The sequence below is a fragment of the Mesitornis unicolor genome, unplaced genomic scaffold (genome assembly GCF_000695765.1).
Source record: "Mesitornis unicolor isolate BGI_N332 unplaced genomic scaffold, ASM69576v1 scaffold29588, whole genome shotgun sequence".
NCBI lineage: Eukaryota > Metazoa > Chordata > Aves > Mesitornithiformes > Mesitornithidae > Mesitornis > Mesitornis unicolor.
This window is the reverse complement of record NW_010201702.1, coordinates 32,760-33,032: the sequence shown is the minus strand read 5'-3', so window position 1 is coordinate 33,032 and position 273 is coordinate 32,760.

The following is a 273-nucleotide window of genomic DNA, read 5'->3' as shown; positions in this document are numbered from 1 at the left end:
GGAGGGGCTTGGACTGGGAAGATGTGAGAGGAGGGGACTGGGGAGAGGCTGAACGGGGGGGAGATGGGAGGTGTGTAGGGCAAGTAACTGGTGGGCCAGGACTGGACTTGCTGGGGGACAGGGCTGGAGAGGGACTGGGAGAACTGGGTGGGGCAGGACTGGTGGTACTGGAGAACCACCAGTCTAGAGAACCTCTTCCTGGGAGAAAGGGACTGGGGAACTGGGGGTAGGACCAGGGCAGCACTGGGAGTACTGGGTGGGGGAGGGGGACTG